Here is a 26,543-nt window from a genome sequence, read left to right on the forward strand (position 1 = left end):
AAATATAGGCAAGGAGACACACAGAGGGAGATCAAACTATCATCATTATCGCTGGTAAAGCCAGTGTCTCGCTATGCTCACTGGACAACTGAAAGCAGTTGAAAATGCATCTTCTTGCAGAGAGCTGCTTCCTCCCTAAAGAGGGCTGTGTGGTGCAATGAGCACAAAATTTGGGCTCCAATCCTCCCTCAGTCACTTACCAGCTGTGTGACCTTGGGCAAGTTACCTAACCCCGTGAGCCTCTATTTTCTTGCCTATAAAAGGAGAATAATTACCTACCTTGCAGGGTTATGAAGAAAATTAGAGATAAGGTACGTACCTGCTGTGTAATAGGCTTTCCATAATGGCACCTTTCATTACCTCTGTGCCTCACTCCCCTCATCTGTAAAAGAAGGATGATCTCTCTTATATCTACTTTATAGGATTTTTATGAGCATTAAATGAGATTATCCATGTTGAGTGCTTAACATGGCTCCTGGTACACAGAGAGAACTAAATATTATCCATGACTTGCTATTATTAATAGTGGGAAGAGTTGCTGCTGGTCTCCTCACTCTCCATTCACTTCTACTCATGACCAATATCATGCTGTGTGGAGCAAGGGCACCCTCACCTTGCACAGAAGTCAGGTTCCAAAGGTAGTATGTAAGGTGAAACTCACAGGTATTCAAAATTCCCCTCGAAAATACTTTCAGGTCTCCCCAAAGTACCGTGTACTTGGTTTTGTGCTTACGACTCTATATCTTAATATGTATGTATAAATGGATAATGCATTCAGCAACTTACAGTACATAATAAAAATTATGTATGCAAAATTTGCTTTTACAATGTCACACAGTATTTTAATATTTTTACCAAGCATCAGTAGTCGAATTCCTATGGGTTAAATCATGTGTGATGTGATTCCACTGTGATCATCACGAATAAGAGTTTTTGCAAAGCTAGTGCTTTTCTCTCCAAAACTAGAGACAATAGCTGTAGTATTTCCTAACGCTACCATAGTCACAATTAAAAATGTAAATAAGCACATAATTCATTCAGCTAACTAAGTATGATAAAAAGCTATATCCATCAGTGTTTATTCAGCAACATTTATTGATATATAATAAATCAGCACGTAATACATGCCAGACACGGTGCTAAATCCTTTACCTGTATTTGTGAGAAGCAGCATAGCCTTCTGGTTGATGCTCTTGAATTAATTACTTGGGTTCCAATCCTGGCTCCACTATTTACTAGCTGCGTGTGAGCAGGTGCTTATCCGATCTGAACCTCAATTTTCTAATCTGCAGTATGGAGATAATAAGGTATCTGATTCGTCAGGTTGTTTATAATGCATTAATAATGAATGCAAAATGCCTTGAATAATGTTTAGTCTATAGGAAGCACTCAAATATTAGCTTCTGTTATCAGTACTTCATCTGTACCTTAAAACTATGAGGTAGGAACTATTCCTTTCACTATTTTATATGCAAGGCTGCTAAGACAGAAAGTTTATATAATAATGTTTAGTTAGTATTTACTGCAAACCCAAGACATTCTTAGTGGTTTATATAGGTTCCCTCACTTACAGCACCCCCAGGATGTAGGCGCTGTATCAATCTCACTTTTCAGATGAAGATACCAAGGCTCAGATGGGTCATCAATGAAATCTAAGGAATTATTTGGAGAAATGCCCACTTGAATTTCTAAACGAGGAGCTAGAACCAGTGCTTATTCCATAAGTAGCCATTTTCAGTACATCTTCATTCTGGATCAAAAGAGATCATCTTCCTTTAAAATCGCTCTGTCCCCTCACCTCTTTTGTTCTTTGCCTGACTGTTATATGTGTATACTGTGGTGAAATCAGTGGTTTATTCACTCCTTCAACAAGTTGATTGCAAGCCTGCTATGCCAGCTGCTAGGGACACTGCCACCAAAGATCTGCTCCCTGTCTACACTTGCACCAGCCCATTAGGAGACTGAGAGAGAACAATAATTTCCCACAAAGCATTTATCCACACATAATCTCTTGAGATGCCTGCTGGGAGAGGTTTCCGTGGTATTCATTACCCAGCCCCTAAGACGCTGACCACATGAGCTCCTCCTAACAGCTAACTGCTCAACGGGCTCTGATTAGCTCTCCAGCCAAGACAGACCTGTCTTAGATGATAGAACATTTCAACAAGGGAAAACACAGATAAGCATGATGTGTTAGAACTTGTGGTGAAGGCTTAATCATTTGATTTTTCTCTACTTCTGCAGAATGATTTTTTAATGTCTTCAGGTTAAACTGGTTCACCTGACATGCCCTGATCTGCATCTATGCTTCCAGTTTATTGACTAACAAACAAGTCAGGGCAGCAGTACAGGGTTCTAGTCAACCTGGAAGTGTCAGAAAAATATGAGTTTTTACATAAATGGTATTAGTATTTTCCCCAAAATTATACGTTGTGGTTACTAGAGCACCAAACCAGAAGTGTGGAGAGTTCAGCTGAAGTCTTGGTTTGCCTTAAAAAGTCACGTGACCTTAAGTGGGCCATTGACCTCCAGCAGCCTCAGTTTGGTTTCTTCCCATTCGAGTTAATCAGCTGCTGGGTCCCTCTCAAGACTAATATTCTATGATTCTTGGATTTGATTTCTAAGAATGTCCTAGTCCCCTGGAAACCCTCACTATGGGGTTTAACTTCATATATTACTGACAGAATTAGACTTCTGTGCTCCAGTAGCTAGGAAGAGAAATATGGAAAGTACTCTAAAGCTAGGAAAACTACACATAAACTTCTCATCCGTTGGTAAGGAAGGAGATTTTGTTTTTTTCCTATACTGGTTACAATGGTGACTATTTTTATTTTCCTCATCATAAGATGTTCTGGGAATACCCTTGAGTCCAAACAACTAGAAAGGTGAAGGCATTTTTTAACATTGGCAACCCAACATACCACTGGGTGCCAGAGAACACGGGCACTTTCTCTGACCGAGAGGTGTGAGACTAGCCAGGTAGCCAAGGCTGCTCCCGCCAGGTTCTTCTTCCTGCCCTGCTTCACTCTTCCAAACGTAATCAGTGACCACAAGAACATGGCAAAGGTGTTAAGTAGGTATTTTGGAGCCCAGGATTCTAAGAACTGTACCAAGCTTCTACCAGGACTGTTTTCAGAGCCAAACCAACAGGAAATGACTCTTTCTGTTCCCACTCCACCAAAAAAAAAGAAAAGAAAAATGGCCAAACCTGGTTTGGCATGTGACCACAGTAATGCCAAAGAAAAGAGGTGTGGCTGAAAGGAGAAGGCAATGAAACTGAAGCCACTACCCCTACCCCTACCCCTACAATACACACACACACACACACACACACACACACACACACACACACACACACACACACACACTCTACTGCTCCATTTCTTTCCCCAGTTTGCCCAATGGACAGTTATATCAGTATTAAGCTCAGCAAAGTAAAACTTTGAGAACTCAGAATTTCCCGCAGATGAGGCCCTAAAGCTTAGGAAATAATTCCATGCATTGCCATTGAACTCTGGAAAAGGACTGTCTTAATTTCCGCCAAAGAAAACAACAAATCTCTTCTCTGCAACTCTCTTAATCTGCCAAATAAAACAGTCACTCTTTTTCCCAAACTCTAAACTCCAGTGTCAAACGTGTTTGTGAAGATGAGGTTAACAGTTTGTAAATTTGAATTTCAAGTGGGCTATTCATGAATCAATAGAAAACAAAACTTGATAAATTGATTGTTCTACTCTTAGATGACATTGAGTACCTTGGTCCTTGGGGGGTCTTATGATCTAAACAATACAGGGAATATTCATTAAGTGAAAGTCAGATTATAACCATTTATTTTCCATTGTGTTTTTCCCCCCACAGATTATATATTTTTTAAATTAAAACAGCAATTATTGGCTCTAAATAAATGTCAACAGAAAAATCATTAAAAATTATCCTTGTGATGCCAACCTTTTTATAAGAAATATTAACTTGAAGATAGGAAGCTAAATGACTAAAAGACCAGAATATTCAAAATCTCAGTACAGAGCCAGCTCTGCCAAAATAAGTTGTGTAACTTCAGTTAAAATATAACTTGTTTGGGCTTTCTTTGACCTTTATTCATCTGTAAATAAAATTTTGGGGCTGGATAGTTTCTAAGTTTATTTAAAAAATCTAAGTTTCAATGACTATTTTAATTATAATTGGTGTTTTTCTTGCTGCCTTTTACCATCAGTAACTGTCACTTAGGCTAATCCTGACCTTATACCAGACATTGATTAAAATTCTTTTTGCTAACACATCTTTTGGTATGTAATAACAATGAGATAAAGCTTTGGGACTTAGGACAGCTTAGTATCAAAAGCCCTTCTCAATGATATCCCCTCAAGATCTGACAGTTTCTAACAGCTTCTGGGTAGGGTACTTTTATTTAAGCAATCAGCCCTGTATCTGCTCTCCCACATGGGCTGTTACTGAAATGTGTGCAGAGGAGTTTCAGGTCCTTCTTGGCTCCTCCTTACCTCCAACTGCAGGGCTGCAAGAGAGACAGAGAGAGAGAGAGAGAAACAGGGACAGAGACAGAAAGAGAGACAGAGACAGAGACTGAGACTGTCAACCGTACACGGGTACAGAGAAAGCAATAGACACATAGGAGGGATTGTTCTGCACTGCAAAACTCTGTGACAACATTTTCCAATCATAAGTGGTAACTTGCTACTCCTTTTTAATAAATAATTACTGTCAGCTTTTCAATATGCCTTAAACTAGGAGCTGTTGGTCAGGTATTAAATGAAACAAATATATTAGGTGTCTCTTACACACCCAGTATATTTAATCTACCAGTTTTAAAAACTTTATGAGTAAGAGACTATTTCTCAGAAGCTACTCCTAGAAGGAAATTGCCCTTTCTGTGACAATACATTTAAATATAGTAAACAATTTTTTTTCTAATGTTAAAAGTAATTCGTGCTCATTATAGAAAATTCAAAAAATACAGAAAAGTCTGAATAAGGAAAACTAAAGCTACATGTACCCAGTATGGGATTAATAGATACCCACCACTATATATACAATAGATAAACAATGAGGATTTACTGTATAGAACAGGGAACTATATTCAATATATTATAATGGCCTATAATGGAAAAGAATCTGAAAAAGAATATATTCTTTATATATATATATATATATATATATATATATATATATATATGAATTACATGTGGCAGAATTCTGGGGTTTTTTTCCTTAACAATTTGGTGTGAATGCATGCAAATACCTGTATAGGTTATGTATGTTATATATTTACCTGTATTTTCATAGTTGAGATCATGCTGGGGCTATAGTTCTCAGTGATTCAATGATGACACATCCATCCATTTCCTTCAGAATGTCATATAAAGCAAGGCTTGCTGCTGACACACTAAGGCTGAGAGAGTGAGGGGCATTGTCCAGAGTTGGTTGTCCCTGGAGAATTTCCTTGTACCAGATGCTTTGGTAATCTCACAGATTCCATTGATTATAGTTACCACATATCACAATTTTCCATGCTTCCAGGACAGGTATGATGTTACCCAGACCCCTTCAAAGAAACGTTCCTAAACAAAGACTACATTTATATCTGTTTAATACGACACGACTTTGCAAACGCTTTCAAATCTTCTCTGAAATAAATTCTTGACACTTTGCAGGTACAACAGTATTAGAACACCTCATGTTTAGCCAGCCAAAAAGATCTTTCCAATCCTTTTACTCAATGTACATTCAAAATTATATAGGAATCTATATCACATGAAATAGTGATTAATTCCAACTTTGATGCAGCAGGTGGGGGAAGGTCTGTGTCTTCATTGAATTGAATTCCATGTTTCCTTTCTGTGTCTTCATTGAATTGAATTCCATGTTTCCTTACCACGAACTGTTACAGGGCATGCACAGAGCCTGCCTGGTGATGGCATTCTCCTTAGCACCCAGCTCTATTCCTCAGAAAGGATAGTTGAATTGATTTTAATATGCTCACCAAGGAGAGAACTGTTAATGCTATCACCAAATATCCTACAGCCACTGTTTGATTCCGCCTTGGGAAACAGCCTCAAGGCAGGTGGAAGTACCAACACAGCATGAGATGGGTGAAGAAACCTGGAGAAGAAAGGACTTGCCTTAGAATCACAGCAGGAGGCTTAGAGTTAGAATGCAGAATTTGGAGTCAGTACTTGATCTCATCTAGTCACCATGTCCCTTGCTCCATTGAACTTTTTGGAACCATCCTGAAGAGTTCTGTTCGTTTTTCCATTTTGTTTATGAAACTTTTGAACTTGGTTATTTCATTAATTTCAGCAACATTTATTGAGGACCTAATATGTGCACAGTATATGAAAAGTAGTTCATACAGTCTGTAGCTTGACATATACACAATATAAGTTGGGCAGAACTGAATTCAAACCTCAGCTCTACTTTTTACTAATTTATTAATTTAGGCAAAAGAATTGGTCTCTCTGTGCCTCAGTTTCCTCATATGTAAAATGAGAATAGTAGCAGTCTATCTTCCTCAGCATTGTTACAAGAGTCTGTTGTTATTATCATTATTTTTTGTATCATAGCTTGTGCTAGACATCATGAATGGTACCAAAATATTCAGCCATCAATCCCAGAAGAGTAGACCCCTTATGAACTGAGAGAAATTAAAAACCAAATGGGGTGGTGTGTGCTATATGAATTCAGAGAAGGGAGCGTAAGTAAGGGCTCAGGTAATCAAAATAACGTTTCATGGAGAAGAAGAAACTTCAGTTGTATTATAGAAAAGAAAGTATGTGATTTGGTTGAGAAAGTGAGCTTGGATGATGTAAGAGTGGCTATAGCAAGGAATAAGTTTGAAGCCAGAATGGGGAACGATTGACTACCCAACTAATGATTTTAGTTTTCCATTCATTCATTCACTTATTTGTTGCCTTGGTGATACAATTGTAAGCAAGGCATGGTCCATTTCTCTTTATAGTCTTATGGAAATAAACAAAGATCAAATGAAAAAAGTAAAGACTATTTATCCTGAGCTTGCTAGAGCAAGGGAGTAGCTGCATTTTGGCAGAAACTCAAAAGCTGGTAGGGAAGTGGGAAAGCTTTAGAGTGGAAAGAAAGGAAGACTTCATGTATGGCCTGATTGGAGGCTGTTAGCATGGGGAAGCTATAGGCACACAAACTAGAAGCAGGGCATCCTATATAATTGGTTAGGGGTGCATATTTGGCTTCCTTTGATTAGTCCTATGTTAGAAGGGACTTAAAAATTAGATAAGCTGGGACTTCCCTGGTGGCACAGTGGTTAAGAATCTGCCTGCCAATGCAGGAGACACAGGTTCAAGCCCTGGTCCTGGAAGATCCCACATGTCGCAGAGCAACTAAGGCTGTGCACCACACTAATGAGCCTGCACTCTAGAGCCTGCGAGCCACAGCTACTGAGCCCGCGTGCTGCAGCTACTGAAGCCCATGCTCCTAGCGCCTGTGCTCCGCAACAAGAGAAGCCACCACAATAAGAAGCCCGCACTCTGCAACGAAGAGTAGCCCCTGCTCGCCGCAACTAGAGAAGGCCTGCGTGCAACAACGAAGACCCAATACAGCCAAAAAAAAAAAAAAAATTAGAGAAGCTGTCAGTTATTAATCAATCAGCATTTGGGGCCCATTGTCACAGAAATATTGTTTAGCTCCCTGGATTGTCATTGGAAGTAGCAATCTGGCTTCCCGCAAGTCTGACTTAAAGCAGGCTGGTTTCCTGGATTGTTTATTGTAGATAAGGGGGCTGGTTTACTGGGCAGGTTGCTGCAGCTTGTGAGTCAAAGTTCTATTTTTATGATGGTGTGGCTATTGTCCATTTGTATATTCAGTCTAGTGGAGAAATAAACTAAAAAAATTGTAGGAACAGGAGCAAAACACAAGAGATTAGACTATTATAAACACAATGAGAATTGGGTTAGGGAATGCCCTTTAAATAAAGTAGCCAGGGAAGACGTTTCTGTGGAGGTGGCAACTATGCAGGGATCTTAAAAGATGAGAAAGAGCCAGCCATTTAAGGAGCAGATGGAGGAGCATTCCACACAAAGGGCCAGAGAAAATACTTGGAGCCAGAAAGAGCAGAAAGTGTGTGTGATGTTCAAAGAAATGAAAGGAGATCAGTGCAGCCAGACAAGAGTAAGCAACGGGAGAGTGTATGACATGAGGTTTGAGAAATAGGCAAGATTCAGGTCAGATAGAATTTTGTATGCTATGATGAATAATAGATTCCACGCATGCAGGGAGCTTAAGCAGAGAGATAATTACGGAAGCCATTGCAGTAATCCAAGTAAAAGATGGTGGTCATGGTCTTGATTAAGGTAATGGGAAATAGAGATGAAAAGGAGTCAGTCCCCTGAGATGTCTTGAAGAAAGGACAAAGAGGACTTCCTGATAACCTGAAGATGGAAGCAACAGGGGGTGGAGATAAAGGGAGGAAACAAAGAAAATTCCAATGATCGTGGCACTTACTGAGGTGGGGATACTGGATAAAGAGAAAAAACAGGTTTTTAGGGGAGAGGGAAAGGCATTAGTGTGATAAATGCCGTCTAGAGAGACAGGATGCAGGATAGGTAGGTTCAAAAGCCATGGGCTGAACTTCTGTTGATAATCCATGCCTCATTTTTTTTTTTTTTTTTGTGGTACGCGGGCCTCTCACTGTTGTGGCCTCTCCCGTTGCGGAGCACAGGCTCCGGACGCGCAGGCCCAGCGGCCATGGCTCCAACTGTGTGCACAAATTCAGGGACACTGTTCCATTAATTCCTTTCCCTCATTATTGGACTATTCTCATCAATGAACAAACTCACTGCTCTTGCTTCCATCATCCAAAAATAGTTGCAAGGGGCTTCCCTGGTGGCGCAGTGGTTGAGAGTCCGCCTGCCGATTCAGGGGACACGGGTTCGTGCCCCGGTCCGGGAAGATCCCACATGCCGCGGAACGGCTAGGCCCGTGAGCTATGGCCACTGAGCCTGCGCGTCCGGAGCCTGTGCTCCGCAATGGGAGAGGCCACAACAGTGAGAGGCCCGCGTACCGCAAAAAAAAAAAAAAAAAAAGTTGTAAGATAAAATTTAAAAGCTTCACTTCACTGTGATTTTACTTCCCCTGCCAGCAAATGTCCCATTTCATGCTCTCATTTTCAGCAAAACTCCTTGAGAGACTTGTCTCTTTTTGTGATGTCTACAGTTCCTCTCTTACCATTCTCTTTATTTTTCCTTTGCTCAGGTATATTGAAATATAATTTACATACTGTAAAATTCACCCTTTAAAGGACACATTTCCATGAGTTTTGACAAATGTAAATAGTCACGGAGCCACCATCACAATCTAAAATATATAACATATCCATTACTTCAAAGGGTCTTTTGTGTCCCTTCACATTCAACCCCTTTTCCCCATCCTCACCCTTAGTGACCACTGTTCTGATATTTGTCCCTATATTTTTGCCTTTTCCAGAATGTCGTATAAATGGATTCCTACAGTCCTACAACCTTATGTGTACAGTGTTTCTCTTTGCACAATGCTTTTGAGATTTATCTGTTTTGCTGCATGTATCATTAGCTTGTTCCTTTACATTGCTGAGTAGGGTTTAAGTGTGCGGATGTACCAAAATTTGTTTATCCATTAACCAGTAAATGGACATTTGGATTGTTTCCTGTTTGGGGCAATTATGAAGAAAGCCTACACAAACATTTACATTTGCAGTTCTTTGCAAATATTCCTTCCAGTCGATGGCTTGCATTTTTACTAGCATTCTCTTTCAAAGAGAAAAACTTTTAATTTTTTCTTTTTATAAATTTATTTATTTTATTTATTTATTTTTGGCTGCGTTGGGTCTTTGTTGCTGTACGCGGGCTTTCTCTAGTTGCGGTGAGCAGGGATTACTCTTCGTTGTGGTGCATGGGCTTCTCATTTCAGTGGCTTCCCTTGTTCTGGAGTACAGGCTCTAGATGCATGGGCTCAGTAGCTGTGGCTCGGGGTTCTAGAGTTCAGGCTCAGTAGTTGTGGCACATAGGCTTTGTGGGATCTACCCGGACCAGGGCTCAAACCCATGTCCCTCGCATTGGCAGGTGGATTCTTAACCACTGCACCACCAGGTAAGCCCGAAGCTTTTAATTTTGATTATAAAAAATTTATCAATTTTTTTATAGTTTTTGTTTTTTGTGTCATATCTAAGAAATCTTTGTGTAACTCAGCATCACAAAAATCTCTTACATTTTCTTCTAAAATTTTTATTATTATAACTCTGATATTTATGTCTCTGATCCACTCAAAATTAATTTTTTTGTAAATGATAAAATAAGAGTAGAAATTCAATGATTTTGCATATGGAGGTCCAATAGTTTCTGCACCATTGACTGAAAAGGCTATTCTTTCCTTACAAATTACTTTGGCATCTTTGTCAAAAATTAATTTTCCATAGATAATGTCTATTTCTGTTCTTTTTTTTCATATGTTTATCTTTATGCCCAGAAGAAATTATTTTAATTACTATAGCTTAATAGTAAGTCTTGAAATTAGGTAATGTGAGTCCTCCAATTTGGTTCTTTATTCTAAAATTGTTTCAGTAATTCTAGATCCTTTACTACTTATACAATTTAGAATCAGATTGTCATTTTGTATAAAAAATAGCCTCCTGGGATTCTGATTGGGATTACATTGAATCTATAGGTCAAATTAAAAGGAACTGATATTGTAATAATAATAAATCTTCTGATCCATGAACATGGTACAGCTCTGCCTTTATTTGAGATTGTGTTTAATTTTTCTCAAAAATGTTTTGTAATTTGCAGCATACAAATTTTGCATGTATTTTGTTTGATATATTTCTAAATATTTCATGCTTTTTGATGTTACCATAAATTGTATCATTCTTTAATTTCAATTTTCATTTGTTTTTGCTAGTACATAAAAATAAAATTGATTTTTATATGTTGACCTTGCATCTTATGACCTTGTTAAACTCAGTTGTTAGTCTTACTGGCTTTTTTGTAGATTCTTTGGGATTTTTTACACACATAATTATGTTGTCTGCAAATAAAGATAGCTTTCTTTCTTTCCAATCTGCATATCATTTATATCTTTTTCACTGTTTTGGACCTCCAGTAAAATGTTAGCTAGAAGAAGTGAGAGTAAATATTTTTGCCATATTCCTATATCTATTAAATTTTTTGAAATAATTATTAAAAATCTTTCTTCTACACACACAAAAACCCTCCATGCTTACTTGGTTTTGCTGTTGAAATTTACCTAACATTTAAGGAAGAAATGAAACCAATTTTACAGAAACTCTTAGTCATTCAAAATTAAGTTGTCTGAGAGTATTTAGTAGATACCTTTCATCAAGCTGAGGAAATTTCCTTCTGTTAGTTTGCTGAGCTTTTTAAAAATAATTTTATTTATTTAAAAATATGGGAGAGGCCACAAAAGTGAGAGGCCCACATACCACAAAAAAAAAATGATTAAAAAGATGCACCATGCAAACAGTAAACAAAAGAGAGCTGGAGTGGCTATACTAATATCAGACAAAATGGACATTAAGACAAGAACTGCTACTAGAGGGGAGAAAAAGGACATCTTATAATGATAAAATTGTCAATAATAATAAAATTGTCAGTCTATCAAAAAGATAGATTGTGTTACGTAAGAATCTATTGTAATCATGTGTGTACCTAACAACAGAGTCCCAAAATACAGGAAGCAAAACCAGACAAAACTGAAAGGAGAAATAAACAATTCAACAATAACAGTTGAAAAAAATCTAATGCCCCACTTCAGTAACAGAACAAGTAGACAGAAGATCAACGAAGAAATAGAAGAGTTGAAAAACAATAAAACCAACTAGTTCTAACAGACATATATAGAATACTTCATCCAATGACAGCAGAAAACACATACTCCTCAGTGTACATGAAGCATTCTCCAGGATAGACCATGTCTGAGACGATAAAACAAGTCTCAATAACTTCAAAAGAATTAAAATCATACAATGTATGTTCTCCATCCACACTGCAATGACTTTAGAAATAAACAACCAGAGGGAATTTGGGAAATTCACAAATATGTGGCAGTAAAGCAGCATTCTCTTAAATAAACAATAGATCAAAGAAAACTTACAAAGAAAATTAGAACGTACTTTGAGAGGAATGGAAATGAAACACATCATAAAACTCATGGGATTCAACTAAAGAAACACTTAGAGTGAAATGTATAGTTGCAAATGTCAATATTAAAAAGAAAAAGAAAAATCTCAAACCAATAAACTCTACCTGAAAGAAACTAGGAAGAGAAAACTAAATTTAAACAAACAGAAGAAAAGAAACAATAAAGATTAAAGTGTAAGCAAATAAAATGGAGAATAGAAAAGCGATAGAGAAATCAACAAAACCAAAAGTTGTTTCTTTGAAAAGATCAACAAAATTGATAAACCTCTAACTTCACTGACCAGGAAAAAGAATGAGATAAGACTCAAATTATTAAAATCAGGAATGAAAGAGGAGATACTACTACTGAACTTATAGGGGAAAAAGGATTATAAGAGGTTACCGTAAGCAACCATATGTCAACCAATTAGATCACTTAGGTAAAATGGAAAAAAAATCCTAGAAAGACATAAGCTAATGAAACTGAGTGGAGAAGAAATAGAAAATTTGAATAAGCCTATTCACTTTGCTTCATAAGTGAATTCTACCAAACATTTAAACTCTTTCAAAAAATAGAAGAGGAGGGAACACTTTCCAACATTCCATGAGGACAGTATCACCCTGATAACAAAACCAGACAAAACTTCAAAAGGAAAAACACCAAAAAACTTGGCACAAAAATCCCCAGGTTAATATTAGAACCAAACCCAGCAACATATAAAACCACACTCAAATGGCATTTATCTCAGGACCACAGGTTTGTTTAACATCCAAATGTCAATGTATTAATAGAATAAAGGAAAAAATACCTACCATTTCAATAAATTCAGAAAAAGCATTTGACAAGATCCAACACTGCTTCATGATTAAAAACACTCAACAAACTAGGAATTTTCCTCAACTAGACAAAGAATACCTATGAAAAACCCACAGCTAACATCATACTTAATAGAAAATGACTGATGCTTTCTCCCTAAGATCAAGAACAAGACAAGGATATCTGCTCTTGTGACTTCTATTCAACATTGTACTGGAGGTTCTAGCCAAGGCAGTTAGTCAAGAAAAAGAAATTAAAGGTACCCGTATTGGAAAGGAAGAAGTAAAAATATTTCTATTTGCAGATTACATGATCCAGTACATAGAAAATCCTCAAGAATCCACTAAAAACTATTAGAATTAATAAACAGATTTAACAATGTGGCAGGATATACAAGCTCAATATACAAAATTCATTTGCATTATTATACACTAGCAATGAAAAATCCAAAAATGAAATTAATAATCCCATTTACAACTGCAACTCTGAATCATCAGGCCTTTGACAGTCTATGCACATGTATTTCATTTAAAAAAAGTAGAAGGAAAAGAAATTCCATTTACAATAGCATCAAAAAAAGAAAATACCTAGAAATAAATTTAACAAAAGAAGTTCAAGACTTTATTCTGAAAACTATAAAACATTGTGGAAAGAAATTTTTTAAAATGAAAAGACATTCTGTATTGATGAACTTTAAAATTTAATATGTTAAGATGGCAATACTACTCACATTGATCTACAGATTCAATGCAATCCCTATCAAAATTTCAGCTGTCTTCTTTGCAGAAATAGACAAGCTGGTCTTAGAATCCGTATGGAAGCACAAGAGATCCAGGATAGCTAGGACAATCTTCAAAAAGAAGAACAAATTTGGGACTTCCCTGGTGGTCCAGTGGTTAAGACTCTGCACTTCCATTGCAGGGGGCATGGGTTCGATCCCTCATCAGGGAAGTAAGATCCCACTTGCCACACAGTGTGGCAAAACAAAACAAAACAAACAAACAAACAAACAAAAACAAAAAAAGCCAAAAAAGAACAAAGTTGAAGAACTCACACTGTCCAATTTCCAAACTTACTACAAAGCTACAGTAGTCAAGATAGTGTGGTACTGGCATAAAGATAGACATAGAAATCAATGGAATACAACTTAGAGTCGAGAGAGAGACTCACATTTATGGTCAATTGATTTTCAACAAGGGCAAAAAAATCAATGAAGAAAGAATAGGCTTTTCAACAAATAGTCCTAGAACAACTGGATATCCACCTGCAAAAGATAGAAAATTGAATGGTCCAAATGGATTCCTGCTTTCCACCATACACAAAAATCAACTCAAAATGGATGATAGACCTAAATATAAGAGGTGTAAACTATACACCTTTAGTGTAAGGTGTAAATCTTCATGACCTTGGGTTAGATGATAGTTTCGTAGAAATACCACCAAAAGTACAAGCAACAAAAGAAAAAAACAGATAAATTGGACTTCATCAGAATAAAAACGTTTGTACTTCAAAGGACACTGCCAAGAAAGTGAAAAGACAACCGGTAGGGCTTCCCTGGTGGCTCAGTGGTTGAGAGTCCACCTGCTGATGCAGGGGACATGGGTTCGTGTCCCAGTCTGGGGGGATCCCACATGCCACAGAGCGGCTGAGCCCGTGAGCCATGGCCGCTGGGCCTGAGCGTCCGGAGCCTGTGCTACGCAACGGGAGAGGCCACAACAGTGAGAGGCCTGCGTACCGCAAAAAAAAAAAAAAGACAACCTGTAGATGGAGAGAAAATATTTACAAAACATAAAGCTACCAAGGGACATGCATCTGAATATATAAATAACTCTTACAACTCAACAATAAAAAGACAACCCAATTAAGAAATGAACAGAGGGCTTCCCTGGTGGCGCAGTGGTTGAGAGTCCGCCTGCCGATGCAGGGGACACGGGTTCGTGCCCCGTTCCGGGAGGATCCCACATGCCGCGGAGCGGCTGGTCTCGTGAGCCATGGCCGCTGAGTCTGCGCGTCCGGAGCCTGTGCTCCGCAATGGGGGAGGCCACAACAGTGAGAGGCCCGCGTACCGCAAAAAAAAAAAAAAAAAAAAAAAAAGAAATGAACAGAGTGTGAATAGACATTTTTCCAAAGAAGACACACCAACGCCAATAAGCACACGAAAAGATTTTCAACATGATTAGTCATTAGGGAAATTCAAATAAAAACTGCAATGAGATGTGGCTCACATCCACAGGATAGCTATAATTGTAACAAGTGTTGGTGAGGATGTAGAGAAATTGGAACCTTCATACATTGCTGGTGGGAATGTAAAGTGTTGCAACCACTTTGGAAAACCGCCCAGTGGTTCCTCAATAGGTTAAACATAGAGTTTCCATATGAGGCTACCATATGAAACTCCTAGATGTATACCCAGGAGAATCATAAACATATGTTCGTACAAAAACTTGTGCACAAATGCTCATATCAGCATTTTTCATAGCCATAAATGAAAACAACCTGAAAGTCAATCAACTGATGAATGGATATGCAATATATGGCATATCCATACAATAAAATATGATTTGACAATAAAAAGGAATGAAGTACTGATACATGCTACAATTTGGGTGACCCTGGAAAACATTACGCTAAGTGAAAGAAGCCATTCACAAAAACCACATTTTGTATGATTCTGTTCATATGAAATATCTAGAATAGGCAAACGATAGAGGCATTAAAAAACAAATAAACAAAAAACATTGGTTGCCAGGATCTGGAAGGATGAGGGTTCGGCAGGAACAGGGGATGACTACTAATGCGTTCAGGGTTTCTCTTTGATGGAAATGTTCTAAAATTAGGTTGTGGTGATGGTTGCACCGCTCTTGAAATACGCTAACAAGCACTGAACTTTACACTACAGATGGGTAAATTATTTAGCGTAGTATGTAAATTATATCTTACTAAAGCAGTTAAAAAAGTATTTTGAGTCATTCTTGATTCCTCTCTTTCTTTCACACTCCATTATAAGGAATCCCATTATAAGGAAATCCCGTTGGCTACTGTACCTTCAAAATATAGCCTGAATCCAACTACCTCTTGACTCTTTCACCTCTCTCATGATGGTTTAAACCACATCATGTCTCATGAACTTCTGCAGTAGCTTCCAAGAGTTCTCGTTGCTTTTATCCTTGTCCTCCTACAATCTCAAAAAATAGGCAGTGTGATCCTTACAAAATTTAAGTCAGATCATGTCACTTCTCTGCTCAAAGTCACGTAATGATTAATAAAATCCAGCACAAGAAAAACTGTAGGTCAAACTGACCAAGTACGTCAACAGACAAACTATAAGGGAAATAAAGGGATGGAGGAGACTTGCGGGTTAACAGAGAATTAAAGGAAGTATTAAGATTAAACTATTAGTGACTAGAGATAAGATGCAAACTTGGGTGATAAAACACAGAGAAACCAAATGAGTGATTAATAGAAAAGTCAGGAGGTGGTTACATTTGGACAGAGGCAGGGGACTCTGATTGGGACAGAGCCCATGAAAGGGCTTCTGAGGAGACTGACATATTTCCTTGTTGACTTGGAAGGTGGTTAAAAGTGTACAGGTCTCATAATAATTTGTAATAATAAGGTGTACATTTATTTTCTGTATCTTTTATTTTACAACAGATAGGTTAAAAACACAAACTCTGCAATGGTTCCCCATATCCCTTGATGAAAAGCCAAGTCTTAAAACAGGATTTTTGATTAACACCCTTGACCCTTCCAAGTCTTTGCTCACATCTAATGTTCTCAATGAGGGGTACCTTGTTGACGATTCAATATGGCTATCTCCCTCCCTACCTTAAAATGCTGATCCCTTTAACCTTTTACTTTTTTCTGCTTTCCATAATCTACATCATCTTCTATTGTATAATATAGAGTTCACTTAATTATTGTGCCTGTTCACTTAATTCGTGGTCTGTCACCCCAATAGAATGTAAACTTCATGAGAGCAGGAACTTTATCTGTCTTATTCACAACTTTATCTGTCTTATTACAAGATAAGGCAAGGCTAAGGCCAAAACCTGAGTGACCTGACTGGTAAAGCTACAATGAGCCTCTTTTCGATTTAGACAGTGCATACATGCTGCAAAGAAGAATAGTGCAAGGTGCCAGCTCCCTGTGATCCTTGTCCCACACTCCAAAATGGATAACCCTGAAAATAAAGGGGCTTGATGGATACAGTGTGAGTTGTGGGGTACCCTGTCCCTGAGAAGCTGATTCTAGACTGTAGCCAAGCAGTTTTATATTCTGCAGCTCTAGTCTGAGGAGGGCATGGCAGAAAGCCCCGTATCTCATCAGAACCCAGGAAGTGATGAGAAATGGTCTCACAATAGCCTCCCATGGGAGATAGAAAGGTGAAGGGAGATGGCCTCGGAGCAGCTCTTCCCAACCTTCATATGCTCTTGTGGTCCAGGAGCAGCTGGATAAGCTTGGGCATACAGGTGTTATATAAGTGAATGTTATGAATCTTATATTCATATTTTATATTTGAATATAAGATTTTACATTTGCAAAGATTCCTTGGTACATTTGCCTTCTTTCCATCCCCACCTCCTACCCCAATGCTCATGATGGTTTCTCATATCCCTTGATGAAAATGCTTGGTTTTGCATTGCACTGGAGATTTGACTGTTATTATGCTTGGGAAGTTATAGAGATAATAGAACCACCTCATGGAGAATGGAGAAAAGAAAAGGAAAATCATGCTTACCTAAGAATCTCAGCGTAGTTGCTGTGAGCATTTTAATATAATTCCTTCTAGTCTTCCCTCCACCTCTCTATATATACATTAAATAACATATATATATATAAATAATATTCCTTGATGGCCTAATACATGACATATATTAACTCATTAATCCTTACGATAACCCTTTCAGATAAGTACTATCATTACCTCCATTTAAAAAATGAGGAAACAGAAGTACAGAGAGGTTTAGTAGTTTGACCAAGATCACATACCAAGTCAGAGCTGGAAGTTGAACCTATGTAGTCAGCTCCCAGTATGTATTGTGCATTTAACCACTTCTATACCAAATGAACAATTTTACATTCTAGCATGAAGGCTGTCTTAGTTCAGGCTGTTATAACAAAATGCCACAGACTGGAAGGCTTATAATCAGCAGAAATTTATTGCTCACAGTTCTGGTGGCTGCATGTCCAAGATCAAGGTGCCAGCATGGTTGGGTTCTGGTGAGGACCCTCTTCTGGTTGTAGATTGCCAACTTCTCATTGTATCCTCACATGGCAGAAGAAGACGAGTTAGGTTTCTGGAGTCTCTTTTATAAGGGCACTAATTCCATTCCTGAGGATTCCACCCTCATGACCTAAGCACCTCCCCAAGTCCCCACCTCCTAATACCATCACCATGGGGGTAAGGATTGTTACATACAAACTTGGAGAGGGGACACTCTTGAAGGAGGTCATCTAGAGGACGTGACTGCTAGTTGACCTGGGCAATAAGAAGCTCCTCATCTCTTCCCTGTCCTTGGAATGTACATTTTGCCCACTGTTCCTACACTAAGAGCTGTTTTCAAGGACACAGCCTTGAGAGAGCAATGTGGTGCTGAGACCTTCTGGAGGGTATGGTGACTGAACCCCATTAAGGCCTCCATATAAACTTTTAAGATTCTGACAAGTGGGTATGAAGATTCACTGTCTTGCAGCCACCCAAGCCAAGCTGTGTATGTAAGTCCCCTTGCTTATTAAACCTGCCACCTACCCATCTGAAGTGGTCTGCCTCTTTCTTTCATCTCTTCTTGCCCTTCATTTATGGAGGCCAGTTTCAAATTTCACTCAAGAAACTCCTGAGGTTGTGAACCAACAATCACAAATAGACTATAGCAAAGTCAAAACACTTTTCATGTAGAAACATATTCATAAGTATTCATTTTAATGTCCATCAAGTGACCATATCATAGTTTCCTTAATCAATTTTCCTATTTGGAAGATTTATGTTGTTTTTAAATTTGCATATTTATAAGCAAAGTGGGATAAATATCTTTGTACACAAAGTCTTTCTGCAGTTAGGATTATTTCCCAAAAGTGTAGATAAAGGTCAAAGGTAATAAGAACATGTACTTGGTTTTGGATCCCATTACTCAGTGGTTTTCCAAACTGGTCCACTTTATGTTAGTAGCCAGCAACTTCCTGACTCAGCCCTGGACGTTCTAATCCACTGTAAGCTGGATGGTTCCCAGGAATCTCTATTTTTACCAACCCTCCTGGTGATTCTGATGTTGTTCAATTTTGGAAATGTTTGACTTATCCAAGTGTCTTCCTTTTCCATGCAAACCTTCTAGGATTTTGGATGAGTTAACTCTTTGCCACCACCTTCAGGAACAAATCCATGATAGTACCTCCAATTAAATAGAAGTGGTTGCAAACATTAATTCATTCAACAAATTCAACAAACATATATGGATGTTGATTGAGGTGCCCAGACATATAGTAATATACAAGACAAAGTTCTCACTTTCCTGGGGATTACGTTAGAGTATGATTTGGCAGACGGTATATAAGAAAACAAATAAGTTTAAAAAAAAATAAAAGATGATTTCAGAGAGTGATTTATGTTGTGAAAGTACCAAAATGGAATCCTGTGATAGGGAGTGCTGTAGAGGTGCAGGAGGGGTCACTTTACACAGGATGGTCAGAGGTGACACTGTGAAAAGAAGGATGAGTAAGTAGATCTGCCAGAAAGTATGCCAAGCAGAAGAAACTGCAAACTTGGAATGTTTGAGCAGCAGAAGAAAAAAGCCAGCAGGGGTGGAATGTGGCTGGTGAGAGGAAGACTGGAGAGGAGAGGAGAGGGAGGCAAGGACCAGATGACGCAGGGCTGGGAGGCCTTGGTAAGGAATGACTGTGGTTACATTTGGGACATCACTGGGAGAGTTGAAGCAGGGGAATGACATGCTGTGATGCACATGCTTAAAAAAATCACTCCAGTTCCTGTGTGTAGAGGGAGTGGAGAGGGCCAGGGGAGCAACTGAGAGACTTGTTAGGAAGCTCCTGCAATTCCCGGCAAGAGATGATGGCAGGTTGGCCTAGAGTAATGGTAATAGAGATGCAGAGAAGTGAACAGATGACAGCTGTATTTGGAGGTGGAGGGATGGGAACACCCCACAAAAGAGCTTAGTTACGAGCAAACAGTAAATGTAAAACCCCTCAAGGAACGAACTGAAGTAGAGGGTCTTGGATTCTATTCTAACGCTCTCATCAGCCCACCTTGTGACCTTGAACTAGTCACTTTATCACTCCTAGCCTCCCTTTCCAGGGTCGAAATAAACATGTAAGATCATTTCTAGTCCCAACATATTCTTATCGATTTTTTGATGTCATATCCTCTACCTACTTTACCCAACACATATTTAGTAAATGCTCACTAAGTGCCAACCCTATACAGGCATACCTTGTTTTATCGGGCTTCACTTATTGCACTTCACAGATATTGTGCTTTTTTACCGACTGAAGGTTTGCGGCAACTCTGTCAAGCAAGTCTATCAGCACCATTTTTCTAACAGCATTTGCTCACTTTGTGTCCCTGTGTCCCATTTTGGTAATTCTCACGGTATTTCAAACTTTTTAGTTATTATCGTATTTGTTATGGTGATCTGTGATCAGTGATTTTTAATGTTATTACTACAACGTGCTGGAGGCTCAGATGATGGTTCGCATTTTTTGGCAATGAAGTATTTTTAAATTAAGGTATGTACGTCGCTTTTCTTAGACATAATGTTATATTGCACACTTAATAGACCGCAGTATAGTATAAACAGAACTTTTACATGCACTGGGAAACCAAAAATTTCATGTGGCTCACTTTGTTGTGATACTCATTTTATTGTGGTGGTCTGGACCTCAACCTGCAATATCCCTGAGTATTCCTATACTGCGTATTGATGGATCCATCAGACACTCATCTCCTCCGTGGAGCTGACAGCTTCAGAGAAGCGATTGATATTAAATATATAACTGTACAAGGGATTATTTAAATAGCTACTGTGATAAGAGCTACTATGGAGAATCACAGGGGATATAGGCCTGACTGGAGGTTATGGAAAAGCTTCCCTGAAGAAGGGGTGTTTCGGCTGTGGTGCCTGGTGAGGACATGGTCTGTTTAAGACAAATCAAAACCCTCATAGGCTGTGTTTTGTGAACTTTGACCCTGCAAGCCTAGCCACCTTTAGAGTCAGCTACTTGTGGACCGAAGTAACTCCAGCCCAGGCCTGCTGCAAGGGGACCACGTGGTCCTGGGCACATTCTCTCCTGAGGTCAGCCAGTTCTAGTCTGATAAAGCCAAACATTTTTCCTAGAATTGCATGTCATCGGGAGGCATATTCTGTGACCTGATGTCATGATACCCCTGAGTGAAGGAGGCATTTGTCAACACACCAGGTACCTCGGTCTCTTTCTCTGCCTCTACAGAGGGCTCTGGGACAGAACGCCAATTGCTGAGCCTCTTGGGGTCAGATTTGGCCTGTCCATTTGGAAAACAGGCACACTCCCCATTTTCAATTTTGAGGATCCTATCAAGAATGAGTTTCTCCAGTACAAGATAGAGAAAAGTGTTTCATGTTGCCCTGGTCTTTCTGAGAGTGACTGATTACTCTAGTGCCCCATCCAAGCCCTTCTCCCCACCCAACCATCACACGAAGACACTGAAACAGAACACTCCCTGGGCAAGAGTTTCCAGGATCTTGGGACTGATCCTTCAGCAGCAGGAGTCAGAGAATGATTACATTGTTTTCTTCCTCTTTGGAGAATTCTAGGCAAACTCTCACTCTATGTGAGATCACCCACTGGCTGGCTCCAGGGTATTAGCAAGCCTGGCGACACTGCAGATGGAGAAGAAACCCCTTTTCAGAGGCTGGAGAGCCTAAGAGGAGGACATCTGTGGCTCTGTCTCCAGGGCCCTGTCCCAGTGTACCAAGAATAGCCCACAGCCCTTAAAGAGGGTGCCCTGTTCACCAACTGGTTTTCTAATCAGGAATGCTGAGAGCACTTTAAAAATCCATCTTTATGGAATATTTCCATAACCCTGACTAAGAGCCCATAGCAAGGCAATGCGGTACAATGACTAGGTGAACAGATTCTGCGGCCAGGTTGCTTGGGTTCAAATTTTAAACCTTGTGACTTCAGACAAATCATCCTCTAAGCTTTACTTTCCATATGTTTATATGGAACTTGTAAAAGTACACCTATCATAGGTTGTTGGTTTTTAATTGAGATAAAATTGACTTCTTATATTAGTTTCAAGTATACCTATCACAGGTTTTTAATTTGAAGAAATAAATGAACCGATATAGGTAATGTCTATGCGCAGGGTCTGAGTTCCATCACTAATGTCATGTTTCCTGTCATTGCTGTCGGCCGCTGGGGGATGGTCTAGTTGCTAGCTACTGAGCACAGGTGGCCACATAGTCATCGGAAAGGTTTACAGATGGGAAGCAGGAGATCTGTCACCAATTCTCCCGCTGACCTTGGCCAAGACACCACATCTGAAGAGGAGAAGAATGAAAGGAAAAGGACTCAAAGATTCTAATTAGCACTTTATCATTCTTTAAGAGGGCTCACATCGGTCAATCAGAAGAAGATAAAAGTACCAAATTAGTGGCGTGATTTTTTTAGGGCTCCCTTTTCCCTTTCAGCATCTTTATCCCACAGGACATTCCCACTTCCCCATGCTTCCCCAGGTGCTCCTGGTAGGAGGAGCCCACCTGCCCGTGGCAGAATGTTCTCTGCTGAACATTAGTGCTACGGGTGGCTCTGGAGACCATCTGTCCTGGCTTTCTCTTCGCAGGTGAGGAAACCGAGGTCCAAAGCCATGAAGGGATGGACCCACCAACATACAACTAAGGGGCCCAGAGCCCGGACTGGAACCCGCTCTACATTTGCCACTCCCCCTGCTTCTCATCTTCCACCCAAGTGCGTAATAGGGCCACGAGGAAGGAGTGACGCCTGGCCCCTCGTGTGAGGAGCCTTGCTGGGAATGCAATAACCTCCGAAGGGGCCAAAGCACAAGAATCGGGAGGGCTGTCTTGCCTCGAACTGGATGGGCCAAGCTGGATGCGTATTTTGAGTCAACTACCTAATTCTTCTGCGTCTTTTTGCTCATGTCAACTCCAGTTGCTCGTCAAGCATGGCTTTCCCCTACCTAACCAATCATTATACGAAAAGACCCTAAGGGGATCGAACTTATTTCAGATATGAAGTTGCTCAAAGGGGTTATTCAGCCCCTGACCCCTGAGGGAATCCATTTGAAGCTTTAAGCCCCGTTCCCAGGATATCGTGCTCAGTGTTTCTTACCAGCTGAATGACTGAAGTTGATGGCTCTCAGGCCCCAACCAGCTTTGGAGCTTTCTCTTCCAGTGAGTGAACAAAGCCCATTCAGAAACCCAAACCTACCCCCTGCCAGCCCTTGGGGTCCAGGCCCAGCTCCTGGATTTGTGCAGCTGGGAGAGGAAAACGCCTGCAGCCGGCTTGAATGGGCCCATTATGCACAGCTAATTCCATAGCAGAACACTGTGTCTCTGAGGGCCTGGCAGCAACTGGTCCTACCTGTTTAGAGTCAGTACATTCTGTTTGCTGGAGGGATGAAGGGAGTGCAGCACATACCACCTCTCACCATCATAAATGCCATTTCGGGTTAAAGATTACCACGTACAGTAGTACTGTAGTCAGACTGCACACAGTGAGCGCCCTTCCCAGGGAGGCCAGCGGGCAGTGTATAAAGGGGGTCATTGTGTGCGCCGGGCGAGGGAGGGAGAGGCATCTACCCGTGCCAAGTATGGTCTCATAGCTCATACACTCGGGAGGGGGAGGTTGGAACACTGTGAGTGTATGTTCTCATTTTATAAGACAATCTATTTACATCCACTATTGACACTGGGGTGCTCTTACTGAAGTTGGAAGTTGTGTCATTCAATAAAATACCCTATCAGACTAACCTGACAGTACAGTACCTCAACGAGATGTCACACACACACACAAAGTTCCCATCTTTGGCCAGAACTGGCTTTTTTGTAGCCAGAGTCATCCTCCGCCTGCTGTAGCCAGAGCCATCCTCCGCCGTGTGGACCTGCCTGTAGACTGACAGCTGGGGGGTGTTTCTTACCAACTGAATGACTGAAGTTGATGGCTCTCAGGCCCCAACCAGCCTCTGCTGTCTGCCAGAGAGAAAGCAAGAATGTTCCCCTCCTGAGGTCTCAATTTACAGGCTTTTCACTCTGACAATTAGGCAAGGTTTGCCACCTGCACTCCTAGTTCAAGGTCCCTCCCAAGAGAGTCCTGACATCCCCTTGAGTCAGCCCAGCTGTGACTCCACCTGTTTCCACTGCCGCCTCCAGAAAGAGGGGATTGCTCTGGGGCTGGAAGGCTGTAACCTTGGCCAACTTTGTAGGTCAGCAAAACCAGATGGGTGATTTGGCAAGACCAAGGAGATGCTCCTCTCCTAGGAAAAAAAACAATTCCCCAGTGCCTAAAATTCCATCTTCAGTGCACAATTACTTCGTGTCAAACATTGTTCTGTGTTGCAATTCTCACTTCAAATCCAAGGCCCTCTGGGAGAATAGGAATAGAAATGTTTAGCATTGAAGTACATTTGTCAGACTGGGAAAGGTAGTGTGAAAATCTTGGGTGTTGGAGGAGGTGGGAGCTGTGCTGAAAACACAGGAAGGGAATCCAAGGAGCTTGGAAACAGGTAGAGTGCTAAGGAGGAACTGAGGCACATAAGGCACAATGAGAAGATTTCCTGAGTGGTCAGAGTTATAGATTCTTGTTTCTCCTTCCCCCTTAAAAACCTGAAACAAAAACAAAAACATAAGCTTTCATGCATATGAATTTATAGTGACTGTAGTGGACACTGTTGTTTGCCCATTCAACAAAAAACATTCTTTTGGGAATGTTTTCTTTTGGGAAACTTTCCTTCTGTACTTTAAGTCCATGTGGTTCAGGTGAAGCTGATTTCACCACCAGGCTATAAGCATCATCTAGGCCTGGTCCATCAGATCACTGCATCCCACAGGCCCACTGGCCACAGTCACTGTTACATGGATAGGCAGGCATGTAGCCTGAGCTAAGCCAGTGAAGCTCAAATGTAGGGCTTTGGATGAAACTATTGGAAAAGGGGACCTGCCTTTTTGCTGTTGGGGCTAAGCTGATCTAATGTGGGCCTAGACCAGCTAGTGGTCTTCTGATCATGGCATGTAAAGAGCCTGCCTGGGAGTGAAACCAATTCAGAGGAGTACAGAATTAAAACTTTCAGAGAGCCACATTCTTTAAGATAGCATTCAAATCCTTAGATCCAACTACACTTGCAGCCAGCATAACCTCAGACTTTTTACTTACATGAGCCGAAAAATGTTCCCCTCTTCCTTAAGCCAGTTTGAGTCTCTGATACAACAGAACAAGTTCTCAGTATTATACTGACTCTATAATACAGTTCACAATGGCGCATGTCACCAGCAGCTGGCAGCCTTCTTCTCTACCTGATTCTGCCACATTCCAGGGAACTTGGCTCAAACTGGGCCTCAGTGTACCCATCAGCTAACTGGGGTAATGATGGGGCAGATAGAAAGGAGGAAAATAGAATTACTGATATGGAAGAACTTTGCTCTCCTTGGAAGTAATATACTATAGAAATCCAAAGCCTTATGTTGACAAAGGTAGACCTCACATTTTGGCCGTAGAAGTCTGGAGCTTTGCCACTCAAAGTGAGGTCCCTGGACCAGCAGCGGGCGTCACCTGGAACTTGTTAGAACTGCAGAACCTCATCTTTATTCCAGACCTACAAATCAGCATCTGCATTTTTATAAGGGCCTCAAGGGATTTGCGTACACATGAAAGATAGGGAAACACTGTTCACAAGACCCCAGGAGGATAGGGCCCCAAGAACACTTCTATTTTATATGCTGGGGTACCATGCACGATCTCAGTTAAAAGTAGGTTCCCTTGGGCTTCCCTGGTGGCGCAGTGGTTGAGAGTCCCCCTACTGATGCAGGGGACATGGGTTCGTGCCCCGGTCTGGGAAGATCCCACATGCCGCAGAGCGGCTGGGCCCATGAGACATGGCCGCCGAGCCTGCGCGTCCGGAGCCTGTGCTCCGCAATAGGAGAGGCCACAACAGTGAGAGGCCCGCGTACCGCAAAAAAAAAAAAAAAAAGTAGGTTCCCTTGCTGTCAAGTAGCTTGAAAATACTTATCACTTCAATCTCCACATTTCACAGGGGGGTAAACCAAGGCTGAGAAAGGATGAATGACCTATCTAGGATGAGAATTCGCTGCTCAGTCAGGATGAAAAGTAGGTATTCTGAACTTTGTGACCTTAGGTAAAGGTTTCTTAGATATGATACCAAAAGCATGATCCATTAAAATGTTTTAATAAATTGGACTATGTCCAAATTTAAAACTTCTGCTCTTCAAAAGATACTGTTAAAAAAATAAAAAGAGAAGCCATAGTCTGGTAGAAAATGTTTGCAAAACACATATTTGATAAAGGACTTTTATCCTCTCAAACTCAAAAATAAAAAAACAACCAAC

The 26,543-nt window shown here is 40.2% G+C and overlaps 1 long non-coding RNA gene across 3 annotated transcripts in view; it reads right to left on the reverse strand.

Moving 5' to 3' along the window:
* The window catches only part of LOC109552248 (uncharacterized), a 46,906-nt gene that overhangs the window by 13,313 nt on the left and 7,050 nt on the right, over window positions 1–26,543 (reverse strand). For 2 of the 3 annotated variants that reach the window (XR_012333514.1, XR_012333515.1), the window contains exons 2-5: window positions 18,147–18,244; window positions 5,288–6,117; window positions 1,153–1,286; window positions 320–382 (exon numbers count right to left, since the gene is read on the reverse strand). This is a non-coding gene — a long non-coding RNA (uncharacterized lncRNA). The remainder of the gene's footprint in view (window positions 1–319; window positions 383–1,152; window positions 1,287–5,287; window positions 6,118–18,146; window positions 18,245–26,543) is intronic. The other variant, XR_002179050.2, reaches the window with a different exon arrangement.

The sequence above is a fragment of the Tursiops truncatus genome, chromosome 8 (assembly GCF_011762595.2).
Source record: "Tursiops truncatus isolate mTurTru1 chromosome 8, mTurTru1.mat.Y, whole genome shotgun sequence".
In the NCBI taxonomy this organism is placed as follows: Eukaryota; Metazoa; Chordata; class Mammalia; order Artiodactyla; family Delphinidae; genus Tursiops; species Tursiops truncatus.